The following is an 18,344-nucleotide window of genomic DNA, read 5'->3' as shown; positions in this document are numbered from 1 at the left end:
GCTGCTACGTTTATGTTTTGAAAAATTATGAAATGAAAATGTTATATAACTTTTTTTTTGTTAATGAATTATGTGAATTTGTGGTTTTAAATTGAATCGAATTGTGTTCATATGGTTTGGTTCAATTTGGTTCTACGATTTAAATGAATAATAATTCTTGGTAGCTGAATTTTCATAACCTGAATGACTCGAACGTCTCAAAATGATGTCGTTTTGAGAGGTAAAACGACGTCGTTTTGTTGTTTTAATACATTCAAGCCATTCAGGCCACACAAATTTGAGCTACTAAATATTTTTCTTAAATGAATTAAATTGGTTTCAATTTTTATGTAATCGTAAACAACCAATTGATCCTTATTTTATCTCAAATCCAACCAATTTGAACCATGTTCACCCCTTTTAGTAAGTAGGTTATTTTAGTAGGCTAAAATATTTTATTTTTGAAAAAATAGTTGGATTTTTTTGTAAATGGATGTGATGTTTGTGAGAGAAAAAATAAAATGATCATAAATTTGATGTGATATTTTGTCTTATTTATTTTTAACCTATTTTATCTTTTTGTGAATTTTAAGCTAAAAAATTAAAAAAATCCTTTCCCAAACAACCCCAATGATTAGTTTTAAACTCATTCTTAAGAGTAAAAAAAAAAATTGTTACAAAAAGTATTAAAAAAATCAATTTCCATAGTTACAAAAAGGTTGTTTCAATATATATATCATTACAAAAAGTTTTAGGAGACCAATTATTATTCATCTTGATTCTAATTTTTTGAAATTAATTTTTTTTAAATTAAATTTTTTTATTGTTCATATATTTTTTTATTTTTAATAAAATTTTTAAATATTTTAAATAAATATTTTACTTTTTAATATAGAAAATAAGGAGGGACGATCCCAATCGCAGAAAGGAGTTATACACGGGTCACAATATATTAAAAAATAATAATAATACGTATGGGTCAAAATAATATCCCAACTAAATAAATAAATAAAATTGTAGCCTTAAATGTGCACATACCTATATAAATATGATCACAGATTAGAGAGAAAAACTCGTACGGAGATGAACATAACATAAATCTTAAAATGGAGTTCCTTGGTTGTCTGCTGTTCTCCCTTTTTTTCTTGATAGTTATCCACGGCCTTGCATTGTTTCTTAGAAGAAGAACACTCCCACCAGGCCCCATTGGCCTCCCTGACGCAGCAGAATAAATCACACGAGACTAGATATCATTCTAGTAGACGAGAATACCACTTGACGCAGCGAAATACACAGGGACTAGATGATATGTTGGACATGCTAGAAGGATCAAAGTTTCAAAGATCGATCTACGAAGTGGGTACCATCAAATTCGAATCCATCCTGGGGATGAATGGAAAACAGCATTCAAGACTAAGGATGGTTAATATGAATGATTGGTTATGCCATTCAGCCTTTCTAATGCTCCTACCACCTTCATGCGAGTGATGCATCAAGTATTACGACCTTTTACTGGGAAATTTGTCGTGGTTTATTTTGATGACATATTAATCTACAGTAAATCAGAGGAGGACCACATGGCCCATTTACGAGAGGTGTTGACAGCACTGGAGGTAAGCAAGTTGTACATTAACCTTAAGAAGTGCAGTTTCCTTACAAGTAGTTTGTTGTTCTTGGGTTATGTGGTTAGTTCAGATGGCATTCATGTGGATCAAGAGAAGGTTCGAGCCATCCAAGAGTGGCCAACACCCAAGACTGTTAGTGATGTTCGGAGTTTCCATGGGTTGGCTACGTTTTATATTCGTTTCATTTGAAGTTTCAGCACTATTGTGGCACCAATAACAGAGTGCATGAAGAAAGGAAAATTCCTGTGTAATGATGATGCAGAAGAGAGCTTCTTGCTGATCAAAGAGAAGTTGTGCACTGCACCAGTGCTAGTTTTGCCCAGTTTTGAGAAGATTTTTGAGGTAGAGTGTGATGCTAGTGGTGTAGGCATTGGGGCTGTCTTATCTCAAGAACATAAACCAGTGGCCTTTTTCAGTGAAAAATTAAGTGAAGCTCGGCAAAAGTGGAGCACTTCCGACCAAGAATTTTATGCTGTGATTCAAGCTTTGAAGCATTGGGAACATTACCTGATGCAGAGAGAGTTTATGTTGTATACTAATCATCAAGCCTTAAAGTTTATCAACAGCCAGAAGCACCTAGATAACATGCATGTAAGATGGTCTACTTTCCTTCAAAAATTTCCTTTTACTATTCGCCACAAATCAGGGGTTTTGAATCGAGTCGCGGATGCCTTGAGTCAACGGGCTAGTTTATTAGTCACGTTGACACATGAGATTGTGGGTTTTGAGTTCCTGAAAGAACTTTATCCTGATGATGATGACTTCAAGGAGCTATGGGCAAAGTGTATTCAAAGACAACCAGTAACTGATTTCCAGATCACCGATGCCTATCTATTTCGAGGAAATCGCTTTTGCATTCCCTGTAGCTCTTTGCGAGAGAAACTAATTCGATATCTCCATGGTAGTGGCTTAAGTGGACATTTGGGCAGGGACAAGACTATTGCAAGTATGGAAGAACGATATTTATGGCCTCAGTTGAAGCGAGATGTTGGCAATTTTGTGAAGAAATGCTACATTTGTCAAGTATCCAAAGGGCAGTCTCAGAATAATGGCCTCTATATGCCTCTACCCGTTCCTAACAGCATATGGGAAGACTTGTCGATGGACTTTGTGTTGGGACTCCTCGTACCCAATGTGGAGTTGATTCTGTGTTCATAGTGGTCGACAGGTTTTCATAGATGGCCCATTTTATTCCTTGTCGAAAGACTTTAGACACCTCTCATGTGGCTCAATTATTCTTTCGAGAAGTAGTTCGTTTGCATGGAGTCCCTCAATCCATTACCTCAGATCGTGATGTCAAGCTCCTTAGCCACTTCTGGGTGACTTTGTGGAAGATATTTAACACAGCCTTGAATCGTAGTTCAACCACGCATCCTCAAACAGATGGTCAAACAGAGGTGACTAATAGGACTTTGGGCAATTTGGTTTGTAGCATTTGTGGAGACAAACCAAAGCAATGGGATCTTGCTTTGCCTCAAGCAGAATTTGCATATAATAGCGCAGTTCACAGTGCCACAGGAAAGTCACCATTCTCTCTAGTGTATGTCACGCCTCCAAAACATGCAGTTGATTTGCTCTGTTTGCCTCAGGGTCCAGGAGTGAGTATTGCCGCCGAAACCATGGCCACACAAGCCCAAACAATACAAGAAGAAGTACGACAGAAGCTGGAGGAAACAAATACCAAATATAAGGCAGCTGCAGACAACCATCGGCGCTCCAAACTGTTCAAGGAAGGAGATTCAGTAATGGTGTTTTTGCGCAAAGACAGATTTCCAGTTGACACATACAACAAATTGAAGCCTCGCAAGTATGGTCCATATAGGGTGTTGAAGAAAACCAATAACAATGTCCAAGACTTTTAATGTAGCTGATTTATATGAGTATCATGCTGAAGAACCCCTCTATCCAGAATCGAACTCGAGGTCGAGTTCTCTCCAAGAAGAAGGGACTGATGTAGAACAAGTAGCCGAAGACTTCTTTGAACAATTGGACCGACAAAAGGCAAGAAAAAAGATGTAGAACAAAATTCTATAATTTTTATATTTCTTAATTTTATTATTTAGAATTAGGTTTTTGACTAGGATTTTAAATAGTTTAGAATTTTTAGTCTCTTAGGTTTCCTAGTTCTCTTAGGTTTCTTAATTTGTGTTGATTTAAGTTTCCTAGTTTATTTTGGAATCACTTTTCCTACAAGTATTAGGTTTAGGCTATTATAAATAAGCCTACAAGCATATGTAATTTTTATTCATTCAATAATATTTTTAAGAGTTTTTCTTTTCCTTTTGGATGCCTATTTTTCTGCAATTGATCCCACCATACCGCAGCACCTCCTTTTAGTTTGTACGCCACTAATTTCACCATCTTTGATTCTGGAACATCCATCATCCCAAAAAATCGCTCCACCTCTGAAAGCCAGTCAAGAAAATTCTCAATATGGGGAAGATCTATCTTCATTCGGTACTCATTGAACCCTTGTTGTTGTTGCCTTCGGGGTTAATAGTTAGCTGGATGTGGTTCAAACTCGGGTTCGGACTCCTCCTCACGATCAGATGGACAACGAAGGGGACGTCTAGGAGTATTCTAAACAGGTTGACCTCGGGCAAATCCTTCGGTGCGCACTCTGTTCTGGTTAATAGGTTGGCCTTGGGCAACTCCCTTAGCACGGACCCTATCAACCACTGGTGGCCTGTTATTGGCATTGAGATTCAGGCCAATAAGTAGATCACGAATTTCGTTCAACTGCTCTTGTTGTCTCTCATATGCTATCTATAGCGATCCCGGGTTTACCCTTGTCGAACAGTGATCCGGACATGTGTCTGTGGATGTTGTAGTTGTTTATTATCTTGTTTACATCCTTTTTACTTTGTATATTTGAGTTATAGGATGTGTTGGGCAGGTTTGTTACAGGTTGGTTGTGTTTGGGAGCCTAGTGCTGCTGCCCAGATTTTTGGACCTTCGCTCGAGCGAGGAGTTGGTCGCTCGAGCGAGAGTTGAGTTCGTGTCTGGTGGATCGAGCCAGAGTGGCTTCGCTCGAGCGAGCGATTGCGTCTGGTTCTGGACCTGAGAGTTGCATTTCTTGGCTCGAACGAGCTTTCTTCGCTCGAGCGGTCTGGTTTGTTCTTCGCTCGAGCGAGAAGTCTGTCGCTCGAGCGTGCTGGTTGCAGACCTGAGGGTTTGAGTTGTTGGCTCGAGCGAGCATTCTTTCGCTCGAGCGCACTTCTGAGTTTTGGGCTCGAGCGAGAACTTCTTGGCTCGAGCGAGAGTTTTCTGTGTCTGGTCGCTCGAGCGACAAAGTCTTCGCTCGAGCGAGCGTGTTTTATATCAGCGGACAGTAGCGATTTTGAACATCACTTTTTCACTTTATTTTTCTTTCAAACCCTTGATCCAAGACTCTCTCTCTCTAAACTTACACTCTCTCTAAAATTTGATCTCCCTAGAGTGTGAATCTAGCCTAGGGCCTTTGTTAAAAAGATAGAGGGTGTTGAGAGCTTCGACTTAATCTGAAAAAGTTTGGATTTGGAGCACGTTGATCTTCGAGTCTTCATCTCCTTTTTGGCTCAAACTTCGAGGTAGGGATATCCTACTCCTCTCTATGGATTTTGTCTTTAAATTTTAGTATTTTGAGATGTTGGGGTTGGTCTGGTAATTTTGTGAAAGTTTGGGGCTTTTGTGTTATTTTATAAAAGTTGGGGTTTTATTCATGATAAACCTAGATGCATGTTTGGCATAGAGAAATGGAATAAATGTTGAATCATTGGTGAAAATGGAACCTAAGGGTTGAAATGTTAATTATGGATAATGACCTAATTACATTGTTTGATTAATTGGGATAATTAATTATGAGAAATGAGGAAAAGAAATGTTGATTGAATATCCATTGTGCATTTATTTTCTGTTTAGAAATAACTACTTTGGGCTATCGGTGGAGGATAGTCGTGATTGTTGTAGACAATGCATGATGATTAGGCAAACGGAAACTAATCAATGGAATGTGTCATGGAACTTGATGGTTGATAGAATACATTAACTGTATGTATTGAGTGATTGTATATAGAACCAATGTGTTTGTATACGTTATGTGTAGAGGAGGAGATGGGGGATGTACTCCGCGGTTTAGGGGAAGATGGGGGATGTACCTCTAAACCGGATAGTATTGGGAGAAGATAGGGGATGAACTCCGTAGATACAGCTCATATGCTTGTCTAGAGAAGTGAAGATAGAGCTTATATGCTTATCTTTGTGAAGTGTGGATATAGCTTATATGCTTATCTGTGAATGTGGGATATTGTTGTTATACATATCTATTGTGATGATGATAGAGCTAATATGCTTATCTGTTGAAAGAGGGAAAATGAAAAGTAACTTGGACTCATAAGTCGTATGACATAAATATGTGATTTATGTGAATGTATCAATGTTGGCCATCTATCAATTGCTAATCTTTTAGTCATTGTTCATGGTTGGTTTAGTATATTTTTGCTGGGCTGTGGCTCACCCTATATGGGAATATCATTTTCAGGTACAGGTAGCATGCCACCTCCAAGGACATAGCTTGGGAGGCTAGAGGCGGACATACTTTTGTCGTTTTACTTTTTGATGTATTACTTGTAAATTCAAGCCAAGGGCTTAATGTGTATGAGTTAGTACTATTTTGTTGTAACCAAGTGTTAACTTGGAAAGCTGTAAGCCCTTAGGGCATTTGCTTTTGTTGTTAACATGTAATACTTATGTAATGGAATTCTGATATATGGAAGAATGGGGAACTTTTACATATCAATGCATGTCTTATTTGATGGGTTTAATGTTATTATTTTGAGGGCGTTACACTATCCACACGGCCTCGACCCCACGATCACCGCCAGTAGGGTTTGCATGATCTACTCTGTCTTGTGCTATTGAGCCAGGTGAATCCTTGCTCTGATACCACTTGACGCAGCGGAATAAATCACACGAGACTAGATATCGTTCTAGTAGACGAGAATTCTTGAATCCACAAGAACACCCTTGAATCCACAAGGAAGATAGAAGAAAAACTCTTAAAAATATTATTGAATGAATAAAAATTACATATGCTTGTAGGCTTATTTATGATAGACTAAACTTAATACTTGTAGGAAAAGTGATTCCAAAATAAACTAGGAAACTTAAATCAACACAAATTAAGAAACCTATGAGACTAAAACTTCTAAACTATTTAAAATCCTAGTCAAAAACCTAATTCTAAATAATAAAATTAAGAAATATAAAAAGTATAGAATTTTTGTTCTACATCTTTTTTCTTGCCTTTTATCAGTCCAATTGTTCCAAGAAGTCTTCGGCTACTTGTTCTACATCACTCCCTCTCTTCGACAACCTCTTCGAGGTCGGTCCAAAGCCCCACGAATCACTAGCAAAGCTAGCTGAGATGTATGGCCCACTCATGTCCATAAGTCTCGACAGTAAAACCAGCGTGGTGGCTTCATCGCCAGACATAGCCAGAGAGATCCTCCAGAAGCATAACGAGCCTTTCTCTGGCAGAACCGTCCCCGATGCTGTCACAGCGCTCGAGAACCACGACATGGCCGTGCTCTGGATCTCCGCGGGCGATCAATGGCGGTTCATACGCCAAGCATTGAACACGTACCTAACTCACCCACAAAAGCTAGACACCTTGCGAGGACTCAGACACAAAGCTGTGGAAGAGATGATTGAACATGTTAGAGAGAGGAGAGATCGAGCGGTGGCAATCGGAGAGTTGGCATTCACTACTGCTCTAAATCAAATGTCGAACACTTGTTTCTCTATAAATGTGGTTGGGTTCAAGTCTGGTGAGGTACAGGAGTTCCTAAATGCGGTGAAGACACTGATAGTGGTTCATGGGAAGTTTAACATTGCAGAAGTGTTCCCATGGTTGAAGCCATTTGATCCTCAAGGATTAAGGCGCAAAGCTAAGGTTGCTTATGACTGGCTTGATGCTATCAGTGATGGGTTCGTCACTCGGCGGCTCAAACATAGAGAATCCAATTTGTCGAGCTATGGGGACTTGTTGGATTCTCTGCTTGATTATAGCCAAGAAAATGAGTCTGAATTCAATTGCAAGCATATCAAAATCTTACTTGTGGTATGCTCTCTCTCTTTCTCTCTCAAACCATGTTGGTGGTTAGGGGTGTTTGAAGTTTGAACACAATCTCAACTTCAGTCAACATAAAATCCATTAATTTCATCTAAACAAAATCTCAATTCTACTAATAAAAAAATAAATTTAAGATAAATACTCAAAAAATTACACCAAAAGTACTTATATGTTATCCTTTATATCATTTTGATCCCTACACTTTTAATTAGTTTAATTTTGACTTTTAATTTTAGATTTTATGTCAATTTGGTTCAATTGATAATATTGTTAGTGTTTTTAAGAAAAATTATTACTAAATTAGTTGAAATTAACTCACTGAGTTGAGTAAGTTTATATATTTGCCCTTAAAAATATGACACATGATATTTATGTATATATTTTTCATTAAAAAAAATGCTAAGAGTTAAATCAATTGGACCAAATTGAGACAAAATCATGAATTTATGGTTGAAATGGAGCCAATTAAAATTACAAGAACTAAAATGACGTAATTTTTCCGAAAATATTTGTCTATAAAGAAACATTGATCAACTATGGACAAATTATACTAGTAGTCCATATACTTTGGCCATTCTATTATTTTCATTCATGTAATTTCAATTGACTCGATTTTAATCTTCAAATTTATAATTTTCTTTCAATTTCGTTCAATTGATTACAATTATTAGTATTTTTTTTATAGAAAATTTGCACATAAGCGCATTTATTATGTTTATATAGGAAAAATTGTAAACTTGTTCAACTCAGTGAATTAATCTGAACCAACTTAGTGACTATTTTCTTTCAAAAATCCTAATCTGCATTATCAATTGAACTAATTGATACACAATCTAAATTAAGTGTCAAAGTTGAGTTAAATAAAATTATAGAGACCAAAATACTATAAAAGATAAAATGTAGGAACTACCAATATAATTTAAAGAAAAATGGTCCATAGCTCGAAAATTGAAGGGCTCAAATGGCTCGAAATTTGAAATTTCTCTCTCCTCTCGATATCTTCCCTCTTCGCCTTTACAGTCAACTCCATTTTGTAGCTCGAAAGAAATCAGAAAGAAATCAGCACCTCTCCCTCACTCTCGCCTCATCCCTCTCTCCTCTCTATCTCTTCACCCTGGCCTTGAAGGAGTACAAAGGAAGACAAGACGGGGGACACAAAGGACGAGGAGACAGTGGACGAACGACGACGGAGGATGGAGGACGAAGGACGACGAACGATGACGGAGGACAAACGAGAGCCTGCGACAGCGAATCTGAGGTAAATGAAAAATCGCAAAGTTAGGGATTTACGTTTGGCTTCAATTTTTTTAGAAATTAGTCGATTGGGAGTGTTTGGGATTGGATTTTGCTTGAAATTTGTGTTAGGGTTTGGGATTTGGCTGTAATTTGTGATGTTTTAGGGTTTGGGATTTGCCTTTCAAGAATGAACTCTGTTATAATAGATATAAAACAGAATAGGTTTGGGATTTGGGAATAATGATTCAAGATTTCCAAATTTCCAATGATATTGATAAAAGTTAAAGGTTCTACATTATCACAAAATGTATACTCCATGATCATTTGTGATAAAGCCTCCTCTTGTGGGGTGTACCAAAGCAATGAAGCATATTTTGCCTCAACATGAGGCTTGGATATTGTGATGATTTTTTTACGCCTTGTTCAATAGTGAACAAACATAACTAGTTGAATTTTCTAATTTGTATTCTAGTTCGTGAACCTAACAGTTCGTGATTTTGAAATCAAAGGACAGCATCGACTTCAATTTCAGTCATAAAATTTGAAGTGTTATTGAAGATGACCTCATTGATTTAACCCTAAGTTCGACTAAGGTTTTTCTCTTGATTCAAAATCTTCATCTGGGCTTTGAAATTCTTCCTTGCTGCTTGAATATTGATTTCAAGTCAACTTCACACATTCATAAGACTCATTACTATTTCTGTCGAAAAGAAATCTTAATCAAATGGTGGCTGTAATCTTCATCTGGGCTTTGAAATTCTTCCTTGCTGCTTGAATATCGATTTCAAGTCAACTTCACACATTCATAAGATTCATTACTATTTCTGTCAAAAAGAAATCTTAATCAAATGGTGGCTATGTTTGTGAGAATCGAAGCAGACCTGGCTTGTTTGATGACTGAAAGCAAATAATAGGATGATTTTGGATCATTAATTTGAAGTCATTCTTAGGTATGTTATCGGTTCAGTTGCATGCTCCTATATAATTGCCCTTACATTTTATTCTAACATGAAACTAAATCCCTTCGGTCTTCATTAGCACACAGCACCCCTACCCCTCCTTATGAGCCAAAACCCCTTTGTTTGCTTGCTGAGATAACATAGAGAAAACTAGATAGATAAATACTTAACATCAGTATAAAACTTTTGAAAAGAAAGATGAAAATCATGTGAGTGATTGGCAAGAGTTTTTAATATTGTCATGTCAAAACTGTTTTTGTAATCTAAATACTATAGAAAAAGATGAAAATGACAGAAAAAAGCTTGATGGGTAGTCCTTTTCCTAACTTCTATTTTTTTCACAATTTTTTTGAAAGTGGCTTTTTCTTTAACATTCAAATCCAAATCTTGGTATCTGAATGATGTGAAGTGGTCACTAGTGCTTCTTGTTTAAAATTTCTTTGTTGCCAATCAAAATAAAAGAAAATAAAAATTTAAGATTTGAAGTGCTCTATAACAATGTAAATTACTTAACCCCTTCGTTGAGTTTAGTTTTTTTTTTTTTACAATTGAAAAGAAACCCATAAGATTCATTATTTTTGTTTTCCTAATACTTTGTACTCTCAATAACCAACAGGGTGAAATCAAAATCCTATGAATCTACGATAATTTCAAGATTTCTAAATTCCAACAAAAACTATTCAATTCTTGAACTTAGAAGTCGTTATTGATTTGTTTCAAGAAATCTGTTAACCAAATTAATTGAAGATTGTTTCTAGATCCTCTGAATGTACGATAGTTTCAAGAAGTCTGTTAACCAAATTAATTCAAGATTGAACTCTGTTATCAAGATTAACCTGGTTAATTCAACATATCATTTTTATGCAGATAAAAAAATGGCTTCATCTTCTACTAATAATAGGAACATACGATTAAAGCCAAGATTGTGTAATTGTGGAAGAACAGCGGCGGTGCATATTGTATGAGCCAATGAGAATGGAAATGAAGGACGTGCCTTTTTCGTTTGCCCAACAAAATATGTAAGTATCTGTTATATAAATTAATCTTTTATTTTTTACAAATTTCATTTGTCATTTATTGATTAACTGATTCTTCTGTATTGTAGAGTGCGAACGAAAACTGCAATTACTTCAGTTGGGCAGATGATGATGACAACGACGACATTACCTCCACAATCCGTGCCAATGGTGGACCTCGGATAGATTCAAGAACAGATGAAATTAATGATCTAAGGAGAAGAAATGACCTGATGGACAATGCAATTCATGAGCATGAGAGAAGGCTTCAAAGGATGGAGAAGATTTTGAAGGCAATGACTTATGTCATTGTATTTTGTGCATTTTTGTACTTTATCATGTAAATCACTCAATTGTTAGGTTTTTGAACATGCTATAAATGTAATCTACTTTTCTACTTGTTTTGTATTTTTTTGTTGGCGCTTCAAAATCTGTTGGTTGGTTGCTTAATTAATAGGTGAAAAATCTGTTGGTTGAATGAATGTAGGCTTTGTTATGAGATTTTAAATCTGCTGTTAAAAATCTGTTATTAATAGTGTCTATTATTTAATAGAAAAATATGTGTATGAATGTAGGCTCTGTTATGAGATGAATAATGTGTATGAATGAACTTGTTTGTTTGAACATAACAGGTACTCAAACAATCTGTGTATGAATGAATGAATGAACTTGTTTGCTTGTTTGAACATAACAGGTTTGAATGAACAGGTACAGGTTTCTAGCCACTTATTAAGTTGAATGAATATAGGCTCTGTTAAGTGAACATAACAGGTTTCTAGCCACTTGTTATTATGTTAATTTGAAGAGCAAACAGGTACTCAAAATCTCTGGATTTGGTCTCTAAGATTAACCTGATCATGGTGCCACCATTCTTGGGCAATTTATTGCCAAACTTTGGCTTATTCTTCGCCTGGTGGGTCTTCTTAGCCACACTGGTTTTACTGTTGACTCCTGCTAACATATTGGAGATAGTTCCTGTTGCTATATATTCTTTTCTCTTTTTTTTCTTTTTTGTTTTTTTGTTTGTTTAAAAACTCCGATGGAGAAAGGGCCAAAGGTCTTGAAGGCAAATTTGGAAGGTGTGAAACACAATTGAAAACCTACATGACTTATCAGATTGTGAAAATCCCAAGGAGGAAGAAGAAAACTAATACCAAGGAAGTTCCAATAGAGACAACTGCTTACTAGAACAAGAAATTTTTGGTACCAAAATACATTAGCTGAGTTGGAGATTGAATGGACAACAAGGACTAGCAATATAGTTCATGAAGCAAAAGCTACTGGAACACCACAGCAGCAAGGATCAATTGCTCTGAACCATGTTAAATTTTATAATGAGAAAATTATAACAGGTTTCTAGCCACAACATTTATATTAAATGAACATACAAATTCAACATAGGTTCAACATACACAGGTCTTCATTATAACAGGTTTCACACAGGTTCAACATACACAGGTTCACTCATGAATGGTCCATGTTCAACAGCTGAAATTCAACAAATTCACTAAACATACAAATTCAGTCATACCCTTTCAGTCAACATACATAGGTTACAATTACCACTTCGAAACTAAAAAAAAAAAATGAATCCCCGTCGATGTTCAAGTCAACAAAATTTGATGGTACTATCGAACTTTGACTGGTAATATTGTTGAGCATTCCAACTTGAGTATGAGATGTGTTTCCAATGTCGTCCCCAATCGTACTAACTGGTGCCTGTAAAAATAAAGTAAATATTAAAAAAAAATTCACAAACATATTCACCAATATCAACCGATAACAAACAAAGTGCAATATATTAAGTCCGTTCAACACATAATGGTACATACATACTGTCTGCTATGGCATCCATAGAAGGACAATAGTAAGATTGATTTGGCGGCACTTAATAATGAAATAGTAACACAAGTGAATTAGTAATTTCAAGCAATAAAATTAAAAGCCAAAAATGTTAACACAAAAGAACTTTTATATTTAACGCATACCAGTTCATACATAGTGTGTTACACGCCTCCCGTACAAGGAAAGCTTAACTTACGAGGTTCACCTTGACGCACCTTCTGACCCTATAGCACAGGTTCATTGATGAATATTTGAAGTTTAACAAATTTTGCAATATATATATGTAGTGCGGAATGAAAAATGTACATGTACCGGATTAGCCTTCTTATTTTTTCCCTTCAACCGATTCACTATTGTATCAACCTTGCTAACCTTCCGTTTCGTACATGGACGGCCTCTTCTTCGAGCAACCAAAGGACTGAGTACCTTGCGAGTCATGCTTTCTTTTCTAGTATTGATACGAGGCAGACTTTTTGGGGAAGTATGGGAAGGTGGTAAAGTAGTACTCGAAGGTGGTAAAGTACTAGTACATGGCACATTACTCGCACTACTTGATTGAACTATTCTCACTTCATCCTTGATTTTCATCAACCCAAGTTGAATCACTTTGTGTTTACCATCATCATTGGTAGCAAGTTCTAGGATCTCATCCAACGTGTTATGATAGTTATCATGCAACTTTGGATGTAGAGAAGAGCCAAAGTTAGTATATGTGGTTGGAATGCATGTGTAGCCTCTTTCCAAGTCTTTTCTCCATCTCGAAACAATGTATTTATTTGGCACCTCATATATGGATCTCTCAATGAGAACACAAAGTTAATAGGCACACATAATACCTCTAAACTCAAACAACCGACACATATATTGGAGCTCACATTCAGTTGAATTAAAATACACAACAAATTCCACTTTCTCCATCCCTTCACCCACAACAACAGCCTCCCTCATATGATAGGTACAAATTGCACCCTCCTCTTTGATAAGATTTGCACGACAATACACTAGATGCTTCATTTCTAGTTGAACTTCCTTAAATTTTGAATTAGTGTAAGCTGCACGAAATTGCTTCTCCAAACGATACACCGTTAAGCAATCATATAATTTGTTACGAGACTTAAAATCTGCTTTTGTCTCCTTCTCTACCTTACTTCTCAACGCATTGTCATACTACTCAACAAATTGCTTTAATGTTGTCTTGGAGTTCACATATCCATCAAAGAATGCATTCATATTCTCACTTGGTTGTGTAGTTGACATGCCAGCCCAAAATATGTCTTCGACATAAGCAGGAATCCACCTATGTCGCTCATGGTATAATACCCCCAACCACTCGTTATCATTCAAATTGAAATTTTCAATCATTGCTTCCCAATATTCCTCAAATTCATCTTTTGTGAATGAATCATAAACTACATTACTCAAAGCAACCTTTATGGACTCATATTGTGAATATCCTCGCAATTTCTCCAGAATTTTCTTCATAATATGCCATAAACACCAATGATGCCGAGCCTGTGGGAAGACAATTTCTATGGCATTTTGCATAGCTCTGCACTGGTCAGTTATTATCACTTTTGGGGGAGCATCTGACATGCAACTTAACCATTCTTTGAAAAGCCAAACAAATGTCTCCGTGTTCTCATTACTTAACAACTCACAACCAAACAAAATTGAGTGACCGTGGTGATTAACTCCTACAAACGGAGCAGACGGCATATCATATTTGTTTTTCAAATAGGTTATGTCAAAAGAGACAACATCTACAAATGCTTTATAAGCCGCCCTACTCCTTGCATCCGCCCAAAACAAGTTTCGCATGCGATCATCTTCATCAAGGTCAATTGCCGAATAGAAGTTCGAATTTTGTTGTTGTATTTTATGAAAATAAAATGTAACTGATTCGGCGTCGCCTACCCTAAGTCTCAATCTTCTAGCATTTTGAATAGAATTCCTTGCATCTGGTTCATCAAATGTTAATGCCTCATATCCCCCCGCTTCAACAACTATGGAATGAAAATTCCTAGCCGCCTCAATCCCTGTTGCATCGTTAACTTCTAGTCTCCTCTTCACTGGAGTAAGAATCCTCTTATTCATTGGAAAATGCCATGAGTCAGTCGGAATGAAATCATGAGTGTGCTCAAGCACAACCGTGGTTAACTTATATCTTCCATCTTTTTGTAGAGTGGCTCTAACCCTTGCTTTACAATCTATTTTTGATGACAAAGATGGTTCAAGGAGATTTACTTCTGATCTTTTTGTTCTATTCTGCGCCCGAGTACATTCAATTCCAAAGTCTTTACTTCCCCATCCCTTGTTACATTTTGTGTTCTATAAGCTATAGCAAATCCAAGTTGTTTCGCATATTTTGCATAAAATGTGTGTACTTCTTGCTTGGAGATAAAACGCATCCCCTTCTTTGGTTCTTCAACTTCACCACTCTCATTAAATTCAACATTGTTATCTTATTTTTCAACTTCCTCACTCACATTGAATGAATTATTCATTGAATCAATATCTATTGTAGCTTCAAAGTAGGTACAGATTCTTCTCAGCAAAGTAAGTGACTTGATGTGGAGTGCCCTTCAATGAAATCTGATAGAAAACATAACTTTCAAGTAAGTGGATCACTGCCAAAATGGAAATCTATAGAAAAATACCTTGTTATGAGCATTGAATTATTCATTGAATTAATTTTGAATTCATGAAGTTCATTGAATAGAACAGAACAGAACAGAACATTGAATTATTCTTTGTTATGAACAGAACATTGAATTTGGAATTCATTAAGTTCCTTGTTATGAACAGATTTTATAACAACAACAATGTTAATTTTGTAACAGATTTCATAACAACAATGTTAATTTTGTAACAGCAGTATATTTCATAACAATAACAATGTGAATTTTGTTAATCTTGTTAAATTTTCATGAAGTTCCTTTTTGATTTTCATCAACAACAATGTTCCTTAATAGCACTCGATTTCATCAACAAAACATATTTTTCATCAACAACAATGTTCCTTAACAGCAGTAGATTTCATCAATACAACATTTTTTTTCATCAACAAAAAACAACCCATTTCGTAACAAGATTAACAATCTCATCTCATAACAATAATCTCATTAACAACAATAAATGTGTTAATAATGTTGATAAAATTTTAATCTTGAAAAAACATTTTATCAAGATTAACAAAAAACAATCTCATTAACAAGATTAACAGAACAAAACATTTTATCAATAGATCAACAGAACATTTCGAACCACGATCAACAGAACATTTTATCAACAGCTCATTAACATTTCGATCAACAGAACATTTCATGGAGCTACGAAATGGGATTGTGTTAATAATATATTCAATCTGCTACGAAACGGGATTGTGTTAATAATGTATTCAATCTGCTACAAGAAACATATTTCTCGAAGACCAGATCATACCACATTCATTTTTATTTCACTCACATTTCGGCACACACATGCAGCGGCGGCGGCACGTTTCGCGCACACAGCGACAGCAGCCTCGTCGGCGGTACTAGTAGAAGCGACAGCAGCCTCGTCGACGGCACCCTTTCGCACACACAACCTTGATCGGCGTCCTCTCTCTCAATCTCTATACTGTGTTCTTGTTTTTCTTCTTTTTTTTTTGGAAACGAAATGTCTGAGTTTGGTAAGAATTACCTGTGTACAAAAAAGAAAAGGTGGGTGTGCAAAGAAAGGTCAAAATTCGGGCCTTTCGACCCACGCCATTTCGAGCTACGAAATGGAATTGTAATTTAAATTACAAATATAGTTATACCAGATTCTCACAAATTTAACAGCTTTGTTGTGTGCTGGCTGGTGCATCGATCTAATAAGGCTAATTTAAAATTGGTTGTTTGATTCCTCCTCTCAACACCATAATACTTTTTACTTGACTAAGGTTTAAAAAATAAAAAATGATTTGGAACTTTAAAAAGAGAGTTTTAGGAGAATTTTAATATAGTAGTGAGTCCCACTTATGATTTTTTTCTTTTTTCCTTGCCAGCGCAGTAGAGATTAGAACTCTACTTTTCGATAACTGTTATCATTGCTTATGATACTTTTTACCTTGCAGACTAAATTTAAAAATGAGAACGATTTGGCTCGCTTTAGTACAAGTACTAACCAAATTCTTTACCCAGGATTTGATACTTGCAGGAACTGAAACTAGTTCAAATACAATCGAGTGGGCGATGACTGAATTACTACTTCATCCCAATATAATGTTGAAAGTGCACGAAGAAGTCACAAAAACAATAGGAGCAGAAGGAAGAATAGAAGAATCCAAGATCCTTGCACTGCCTTATTTACACGCCGTTGTGAAAGAAACAATGAGGTTGCACCTATCAGTGTCTCTTCTTGTACCCCACAAAACCGAAACAGACGTGAAGCTGCACGATTTTTTGATTCCGAAGAACACCCAAGTCCTTGTGAATGCGTGGGCCATTGCTCAAAACTCAAGTTACTGGGAAAACCCAACTCAGTTCATGCCAGAGAGGTTTTTGGGATCGGAAATGGACTACAAAGGCCAATATTTCGCCTTTCTTCCTTTTGGTTTTGGGCGTCGAATGTGTCCCGGGATTCCTCTTGCTCAAAGGGTTGTGAGCTTGATGATAGCTTCACTTGTGTATCATTTTGACTGGAAGCTTCTTGATGGCTTGACAACGGAAAATTTGGACATGACTAATACTTTTGGTCTCACACTACAAAGGGCAACGCCGCTTCGTGCTATCTCAACTACCAGAAGAAACTGAAGTTGAGGGAATCACAACCAGCACAACAATGTGCTAAATCAAGAATAATAGTGAATTCAATTTACTTTTATGTGTTTGGTTGGGGGATTTGAGAAAAGGAAAGGGAAAAGTGTGAAATTAGATGAAATATAAACATATTTTATTCACATTTCACTTTCCTTTTCTATTTCTCTTTCCAAATCCCTTCTACAATCATCCAACCAAACACAGCGTGCCTTTTTCTACTTCATGTTTCCAAGGGACACATTGAAAGCTATTTGTTACATTATTATTACATCATTTGTTAGTTGATGCATATTTTACCTCAATTGTCACAAATGATCCTTTCTTTCTATTTATAGCGCTCTTTTTTCTCAATACATTCACCTAAAAATTTATTATTATTTTTATTTCATCTCTTTTTAATGAAAAGTTATTTCGTTTTAAATTTTTTTTTACCTTAATAATAATTTAGTTTACGGGTAAAAGCATAATAAAAATATAATGAAGAGAGAAGATAGAGAGACAATAGCAACACCCTTCTGAACACATGGTAGTGGGAAAAAAGAAAGGCGAATTACACATCTAGTCCCTATATTTTGATTTTCGTGTCATTTTGATTTCTATAATTTCAATTGTTTCAATTTTGATCATGAAATTTTTACTTTGTTTCAAATTAGTTCAATTGTTAGCATTTTTTTTTTTATAACTCGGTGTCCAGCCCATTGGATCGATTAAATGCACACATGATCAACATGTGTCATACTTTTAGGGGGAAAAATTATAAACTCTATCAATTTAACAACTTAACCTCAATC

At 36.0% G+C, this 18,344-nt stretch overlaps 1 pseudogene; it reads left to right on the top strand.

The window, feature by feature from the left end:
- Window positions 1-1,085: 1,085 nt before the first annotated feature.
- On the top strand, window positions 1,086-17,547 carry LOC114261280 (cytochrome P450 76T24 pseudogene; annotated as a pseudogene).
- Window positions 17,548-18,344: the final 797 nt, after the last annotated feature.

Source organism: Camellia sinensis, chromosome 11, assembly GCF_055761805.1.
Source record: "Camellia sinensis isolate YWXY chromosome 11, ASM5576180v1, whole genome shotgun sequence".
NCBI classification, from domain to species: Eukaryota; Viridiplantae; Streptophyta; class Magnoliopsida; order Ericales; family Theaceae; genus Camellia; species Camellia sinensis.
This window is presented reverse-complemented; position numbering and strand designations above follow the sequence as displayed.